The following is a 9,015-nucleotide window of genomic DNA, read 5'->3' on the forward strand; positions in this document are numbered from 1 at the left end:
GTTTTTTTTTTTGTTTTTTTTTAAACTTTGCTACCTGATCCTTTATTTGGTTAGTGTGTCGTGTTATGTTGGCTTGCCTTATAAGTTAGTTGATCTTCTGTGTGTGTGTGCGTGTGCGTGTGCGTGTATATATATGTGTGTGTGTGTGTTCTGATAATGTATGGTTGTATTACCCAATATTGACGGACTGTGTGATGATATCTTCTGCTATGGTCTGTTGAGACAGTGATATCAAAATCGAGACCGGAGGTCGATATTTTGATATCACTGTCGAAATAGACCAATAGCAGAAGATATCATCACACAGTCAGTCAATGTTAGATATATTGCTAATTCTCTGGACATTTTGTATTTACTGTAAAGAAATTACAAAAGTATTTGTCTCAGTTTTGGCTGTTCCATATCCCTCCCTCTGATTATTATTTCTTTTTGTTCACTCTTTTCTTGTACTTTTCAGTATTTTAAAATGTCTTTCCTTTCAAAAAGTCTTTAGTCACTTGCTCAACTAAATTCTGGGATAATTACATTTTCATATATATTTGTTTGTTTTTAAATTTAGGTGTTTTTGTTTTTGAAGTGGGGAAGCAATAAAGAGGTCGTCGATATCAAAACTGATATCGACGGAAATGTCGTCGATATCACTTTTGCACTGAGCTCAGTTTTGCCCAATTGACCAATGGAAATCCACGTAACATATGAAATAGCAATATATCTGTATATCACATGTCGATAAAAAATGATCTTATTCTTATATTACTATTATTGCGTGTGTCTGCGTTTCATCATAAAAAGTTTGTTCCTATGTATTCCCATTTCGATTATAACCATTTTGCTTAGATCAGGACTAGCTGTAAGAAAGGTCCTACGGACCTAATGCTATCTTTCCTGTAATAAAGTTCAATGTTTCAATGTTTCAATGTTTCAATGTTTCTCTCTCTCTCTCTCTCTCTCTCTCGCTCTGTCTATCTCTCTCTGTGTCTCTGTCTCTCTCTCTCTCTGCATCTCTTTATGTGTGTCTCTCCGTGTCTCCCTCTCCCTCTCTCTCTCTCTCACTCTCTCTCTCTCTCTGTCTCTCTCTCTCTCTCTCTCTCTCTCTCTCTCTCTCTCTCTCTCTCTCTCTCTCTCTCTCTGCATCTCTTTATGTGTCTCTCTCCGTGTCTCCCTCTCCCTCTCTCTCTCTCTCTCTCTCTCTCTCTCTCTCTCTCTCTCTCTCTCTCTCTCTCCATCTCTTTATGTCTCTCTCTCTCTCTCTCTCTCTCTCTCTCTCTCTCTCTCTCTCTCTGCATCTCTTTATGTGTCTCTCTCCGTGTCTCCCTCTCCCTCTCTCTCTCTCTCTCTCTCTCTCTCTCTCTCTTTCTCTCTCTCTCTCTCTCTCTCTCTCTCCATCTCTTTATGTCTCTCTCTCTCTCTCCATCTCTCTCTCTCTCTCTCTCTCTCTCTCTCTCTCTCTCTCTCTCTCTCTCTCTCTCTCTCTCTCTCTCTCTCTCTCTCTCTCTCTCTCTCTCTCTCTCTCTCAGGTCCAATCCGTGTGTGACAAACCGCTCGTGTGGAAGTGTCCCCATGCTGAAGGGCATGAGGGAACAACTAGCACAATAGTCCGTGATCTAAACGAAAAAGTGTTATCAAAAAGAATCCTCTTTAATTCTGTTGTTTTTAGCAAGTTTAACATTCCATGTGTTAGGTTTGGGTATTTTTAGTTATTGTAATGGCAGCCATCATGTGCAATTTTGTCATTGAATGATGTCATGTTAGTGCCTGATATTGTCTTAAAAATGGGGGTATAGTTTTTAAAACTGGAATAACTCTGTTACTTTTGCGACTACAATTTCTGTTTAAAGTTATTTTTGCTCACAGAACACCCGCAAATACATGTACACAAAAAGAAATCAACGTAATGTTACCTACATTTTACAAATGACGTCACAGGCTTGACGTCAATACAAATCAAAGGATACGGTCCAAAGCTGGAGAAACGTTTGTCATACAATCGTGCTTAATCATCAAATACGTTAGTTTTTCATACTCACGTATACTTTGTTGTATGCTGATTTCAAAAAGACAAAGACATTGCCTACATCTTACAACATTGGATACTGACACTCTTTATAGCTTTCATAAACTTGGTCAAAAAATGTATGCAACAGATTTCGCACCCAAAGTAAAGCAATATTTCCCGTGTCATTTCATCCAAACTTTATATGCCAGTAAAGGCCGTTCACTTGACCATATGGATCACCTTTCTGAATAAAGATTTCGTTTACAGGTATCACTTGACCGCCGCTCACTTAAGGGTACCCTCAACATCGACTGGACAAAAACGGAAGGGCCCAATTAGAAATCGAACAAAATTCAGAATAGACAAACCTTTGAAATGTTTACATACGAGAAGAAAGCTAAATCAATGATCTACCCAGAAAAGGTTGTTTTGTTTAGCTAGCTTTCTTAATACGTGATGCAAGTGTCGATCGCACGAGCGGTCAAAAACGGGAGTCACTATTTTTTTTAGAGATATTTTGACGAAAAGCGCTCTATTTGTGCAACAACTTCGTTGATTGTTTTGAAACTTTTCGAATATGTTGCCAACATTCTAGACGTACTTCGAGCGAAAGTTGGGATCGTTACACGTATTTGTTCAGATTTTACGCAATGTTTTGAAACTCGTCATTGGATTGCTGACTTGGGTCCAAAACAATCACTTCACATGTTTTTAAACAAATGATTGATACAAACAATCAACAAGTTTTAGATGCGTATAAGAACATTAGCTAGGCATGTAACGACGCTTGATACTTGAGGGATGATGATGGTGCCACAGCGATGTCCAGCCAAGCGTGACCGTAGCATGTTTTGAGAGGCATGCAGCGGTAATATAACTGGTCTCAGTGCGAAACAGCGTGAACGTTTATTTTTTTCTCTCACGTGCTTGCATGACTAGCAAATTCACGCCAATGGTTACACGCAACATTATCTGTATCAATCATTTATCTTTAGACATGCAAAGTCATGATTTTGTTGGATACAGGGGAACAATCCAATGTTGAGTTTTAAACCTTTTTTCATAACATTGCGTCACATCTGAACAAATACGTGCAACGATCCCAAACTTTGCTCGAAGTACGTCTCTAGTATGTTAGTAAAATATTCCAAAAGTTTCAAAGCAATCCGCTAAGTCATTGTTAAAACACAGCGCTTTTTGTCACAATACCCCTAAAAATGACGAGAAAAAAACCCACCGTTTTGGCCGCTCTTACGATCGTCACCTGCATCATTAAAAATAGCATAGCACACACAATACGCAAGCTAGTTAAACAAAACAACCATTTCCGGGTAGATAATTGATATTGCTTTCTTCTCGTATGTACAAGTGGCAATTAAAGGTTTGCCTTTTGTGATTTTTGTTCGATTTTTATTTGAGCCCTTCTGTTTTTGTCTAGTCGATTGTGTGGGTACCCTTAATTGAGCGGCGGTCTTGTGATACCCATAAAAAAAGATATGTCACCAAAATGCGATACAGATAGTCAAATAAACGAACGACCTTTCCTGGCACACACAGTTTGGATAAAATGACACGGGAAATATTGCTTTAATTTGGGTGCAAAATCTGTTGCAATACATTGTTGGCCAAGTTTATTACGTGTATGTCCGTTTTTACCCCGCCATTCAGGCAGCATACGGTGATTACGTGGGAAGCGTACTGGATATTTTCGTGTTTCTATAACCCACCGAACTCTGACTAGGATTACAGGATCTTTTCCGTGCGCACTTTGTCTTGTGCTTGCGTGTACACACGAAGAGGGAAATCTGTGTAGCAGGTCTGCACATTAGTTGACCTGGGAGATCGGAAAAATTTACACCCTTAACCCACCGGGCGGCTGCGGCCGGGATTCGAACTCAGGACCTTCCGATTAGGAGGCCGATGTCTTACCACTACGCCACTGCGCCCGTCCTATTTTGTTTCGAAATCATAATATGTTGTATAAGGATTTGCGTTTTCCCGTATTTAAATTTTAAAGCCAAAAAACGTGGCGACGGAGCCCCGGAAATGGCTGCTCGATGGGTTTCAAATGTAGAAATATGCTTGTTTTTACCAAAACAGCTCCTACACAGCTTTGAAAAAGGACTATTAGGGACAGTCAATGGAGTCCTATTTGATGCAAAAGAGTGCTATCGTGGGGGTTCGAATTATTCGTTAGAGCGTGCAATTCTGAGTCAAAATTAAGAAGAAGTGTAATGCCTTTGGGATAGTCGTCAACCACCCAAGGCACTGCATACCCCAATCAAAGGTTAAAACACACACACACACACACACACACACACACACACACACACACACACACACACACACACACACACACACACACACACACAAACATACACACAAAAACAAACACACACACGCACGCGTACACGTACGTACACACACACACACACACACACACACACACACACACACACACACACACACACACACACACACATACACTTTTGTTTTTACTAGATTCTTAAAGATAGCTTAAATAAAGGACATAACAACAGCTTTAGGGCAGATATGGCACGGAAATTAAGTTTTGTTTCAAGGCCTTTGATCAAAATCTTCAGAAAAAAATGTTCTCTGTCCTTAAAAGTGATATTAGTATGAATTATTGGTCAAAATGGAAGTTTGTTGTGACTTTTTTGGATAACACATGTAGTTTTGGGGACCGATCCATCTTCCAGAAAAATAAAGAGAGAACTTTGCAGAATGTTGTGTTTTATTCTAACAATTAAGGTCCCTGGATGCAACAACAGAGCAAAGTTTTCAAACTTTTGAACAGATTTGATTTTTTGGTAGATATTATAAGCACAAAATGAATTTCAGGAAAAAGGCAAGATTTTGTACCCTGACAGAATTTCTAAAAATCATTCCTGGGTAATTCTTAAAATGTCTCTCTTTTACTGCACAAAGACACTATTTCTGGTGAAAACACAACAGAGAGCAAGAAGATTTGACAGTTAGTCTAGATAATTGAATATGTCCCAATGACGGCACTCATGCTTAAAAAATGATTCTGAGAAAACAGCGTCAACATTTTTCAAAATGGTGTCGAATGTTTATAACATATTATGTAAAATAATCATGTTATTGCAAGAAAGAGGTTGACAACGACAAAATGACATGCCACAACGATTATAATATGGTGTTCAAATTCCCTAATAATGCTGAGAACTCCAATTACGTTTTTGAACCAAACTTCCGTCCCCTCTGTGGCCTTAAATAGCAAAGGAATCAGAAGAAACTAAAGCTCATGCAACAAGTTGACCTTAATTACATAAATAGAAATTATTGTTCTTTCTAACCACTTCTAAACTTTTGTTTTTGTTGTGAAAACAAGTTTTTTATTGAAATTCCAAACTTTGGGCTTTTTTTTCAAACCAAGTGGTTGCTTTAAAGACGTGGCGATTCTGTGAAAACGCTTTGTTCAGACTTTCAAAAATCTTCATACTTTTAGTCACAATTGATGTATGAACGTTTGACAGTACAAGATACTTTGATCAGTGTTTTGTAGGGGCTTCAATAAAACTGAAAAAGAACGGAACATATAGATTTTCTTTTTTTCATTACATGCCGCAAACATTACGTCATTTGTACAATGACGTCATAGCATTGACTTTATTTATTGCAATGAGTCAACACTTCAAACATATGCCGTTAGATTTGCTTCAGACTTTGTACACCAAAAAATGCATTGTGAGCAGAATTATGAGTCTTTTAGAAAGTAACCCCCTTTTTCTAAGTCGAGCATTTTTGCGGACAGTGACCCCCTTTGGAGACACATTCTGTTATGAAAGCTGCCATTAGACGTTTTTCTGAGGCCTGTTTATGATAGCAGAGATACAATAGTTCACAAAGCAGCTAAGCATATGGAGGATTCCCAAATGATAACAATTCACCTATTTGGTGCACTCAGATCACGGACTACAATAGAGGTGGCAGACCATCAACACGATGCGACCAGAAGCAGACCCAGAGCGCCATAAACTTCCAGCCCCCGGTCCGCATATAGCCCCGCATTGCACCCGACGGAAACGATGAGGAACGAGGCAACTGCGTGAGGGCTTGGCCCGGAGTGCTGTTGGGTGGAATCTACCCCGAAGTCCCTGGAGGCTCCCACCCACGCCTAAGTGCCTCTCCATCCGATTGCTTGCCTTGATCCCGGCGCGGGTCGTTTGGTGGAAAGTGAGAGTTTGATTGCCGCGTGTACCTCAAGGTGACAGTGCCACTGGAAAGTGAGAGTGTGATTGCCGCTTGTACCTCAAGGTGATGGTGACCAGTGGAAAGTGAGAGTTTGATTGCCGCGTGTACCTCAAGGTGACAGTTACCAGTGGAAAGTGAGAGTTTGATTGCCGCTTGTACCTCAAGGTGATGGTGACCAGTGGAAAGTGAGAGTGTGATTGCATCGTGTACCTCAAGGTGACAGTGACCAGTGGAAAGTGAGAATGTGATTGCTGCTTGTACCTCAAGGTGACAGTGACCAGTGGCAAGTGAGAGTTTGCCGCTTGGTGTGGAGTGGTATTTCATGGTACTACATGTCATATCGTGTGGATATGCTATGCTATGCTATGCTATGCTATGCTATGCAACGGTACGCTATGCTATGCTATGCTACAGTAATGTACGGTATGCTATGCTTTGCTATGCTTTGCTATGCTATGAAATGCTATGTTAGGCAATGCCATGCTATGCTACGGTACGGTATGGTACAGTATGCTTTGCTATGCTATGCTGTGCTATGCTATGCTATGCTATGCTATGCTATGCTATGCTCTGCAATGCTATTTTATGCTATGCTATGCTATGCCATGCTAAGATACGGTACGGTATGGTACGGTATGATATGATATGGAATGGTATAGTATGGTATGACATGGTACGGAACAGTACGGTACGGTACGGTACGGTATTTTATGCTATGGAATGGTATGGTATGGTATGGTATGGTATGGTATGGTACGGTATGATATGATGTGGAATGGTATGGTATAGTATGGTATGGCATGGTACGGTACGGTACGGTATGGTATGATATGATATGGAATGGTATAGTATGGTATGGCATGGTACGGTACGGGATGTCATACACCCAAAATGTTTTACGCAGCCCTCGTTCGTGACAAGTAGGTTTGCTCAACACAATGCTGCCATAGATTATCTCAACACTGTTGCTGCTAAGAAGAGTTCTATTAAAGCTATCTAGTAAACATGCTCGTCTCTGGGTCATCGTGAAATAGGCTAGGCAGCCAGCAATCTAGAACAGATGAGAGCAACATCCGACTTATTTAAACACATTGCTAAAATCCAAGTCTGCCAGTATTTTTCACATTTATTGGCTGCTCTTAGAAAAACAAACAAGGAAGTTTGCTTACGTTACAGTCAAGAGTACTGTGCATGAAAAGCAGCTTATGAAATCTCCTATTACTTTCGTTGACAATTGTGTAAACCTTCGGTTTTCTTTGTTAAACCTTTGTTTTATGTCCTTTTGAAGCTGCGCATTTCTCGCGTCCATAAAAGCTGTTAGGCCGGCACAATGTTGAAAGAGCAAAGAAATATCTATTTTCAGTACTAAACGGGAGCGTTTTTAACAGGAACAGACGTGGAGTGATATAGTAGGTTTACATTTGCACACCGAAATGTCATTTCTGCACGTTGCAATCGATCTGTCGTCGTTCAAAACGTCAAAATCTGTAGTCATGACCCAGATACTGGTTCACCCAAATGCATGTTAATATTCGATGCATAAGTCTTGCTTAAAGATACCATTTACTCCTCGATTGGCTGGTCTTGTAAACGCATCCTTCTATTTGAACTCACATACAAATTTAAACAAGTCGCGTAAGGCGAAAATACAACATTTAGTCAAGCTCAGTCGAACTCACAGAATGAAACTGAACGCATTGCATTTTTTCTGCAAGACCGTACACTCGTAGCATCGTCTGTCCACTGCTGGTGGCAAAGGCAGTGAAATTAACAATCCAGAAAAGCGCGGTAGCGGTAGCGCTGAGGAGGATAGCACGCTTTTCTATATCTCTATTCTTTTTAACTCTCTGAACGTGTTTTAAATCCAAACATATCATATCTATATGTTTTTGGAATCAGGAACGGACAAGGAATAAGATGAAATTGTTTTTAAATCGATTTCGGAAATTTAATTTTGATCATAATTTTTATATTTTTAATTTTCAGATCTTGTTTTTAATCCAAATATAACATATTTATATGTTTTTGGAATCAGAAAATGATGAAGAATACAATAAACGTAATTTTGGATCGTTTCATAAAAAAAAATTTAATTACAATTTTCAGATTTTTAATGACCAAAGTCATAAATTAAATGTTAAGCCTCCAAGCTGAAATACAATACCAATGTCCGGCCTTCGTCGAAGATTGCTTGGCCAAAATTTCAATCAATTTTATTGAAAAATGAGGGTGTGACAGTGCCGCCTCAACTTTTACAAAATGCCGGATATGACGTCATCAAAGACATTTATCGAAAAAATGAAAAACACGTCTGGGGATATCATACCCAGGAACTCTCATGAAAAATTTCATAAAGATCGGTCCAGTAGTTTACTCCGAATCGCTCTACACACACACACACACATACACACATACACCACGACCCTCGTCTCGATTCCAAAACATTTAGTCAAAACTTGACTAAATGTAAAAACAATACAGCCCGACTGCTTTCTATTTAGAGTGGGAATTTTGTGCTGCAATGATTTCGTCGCTGAAACCTGTGTGAATCTGCGACATTCAGTCAGCTCAAATATTGCCATGTTGCATGGAAAACAGTTAGACTGTAGATGTTGTGGAAGTGGAAGTGGAAGTGGAAGTGGAAGGGTACTCGCGCCAGATACAAAAAAAAGTCTGGACAGATCTGTGTCAACACCGTTTGCAAGCGAAAGAAGGTAAATGTAGGTAAACATTAAAGGCTGCCATATTCGTAGCGTTCATTAATTAATTCATATTGTAAT

Source organism: Littorina saxatilis, linkage group LG17, assembly GCF_037325665.1.
Source record: "Littorina saxatilis isolate snail1 linkage group LG17, US_GU_Lsax_2.0, whole genome shotgun sequence".
NCBI lineage: Eukaryota > Metazoa > Mollusca > Gastropoda > Littorinimorpha > Littorinidae > Littorina > Littorina saxatilis.